Here is a 242-nt window from a genome sequence, read left to right as displayed (position 1 = left end):
TCCATACAACATGTGTAATAGAACCTGGTTTAGTACACCACTTCAACTTAGAAGTGGGCTACCCAAATTTCTAAAATTTGCTTTTACTTTCTTCCGCTCTTCGTCACGCTCAGTCCAACATTCGCCAACTTGGATACCACGTTTTCCAGCGCGTTTACTCTATTGTGAACTTGATCGTCACGCCGACTTTTACAAAAGACGTGGTCGTTCAACCTAACTCTTTAGGCGAATAGGTACTCGAC

Source organism: Plasmopara halstedii (assembly GCF_900000015.1).
Source record: "Plasmopara halstedii genome assembly, contig: Scaffold_816, whole genome shotgun sequence".
Taxonomy (NCBI): domain Eukaryota; phylum Oomycota; class Peronosporomycetes; order Peronosporales; family Peronosporaceae; genus Plasmopara; species Plasmopara halstedii.
The sequence above is the reverse complement of the archived record's forward strand: the minus strand, read 5'-3'. Positions refer to the sequence as shown.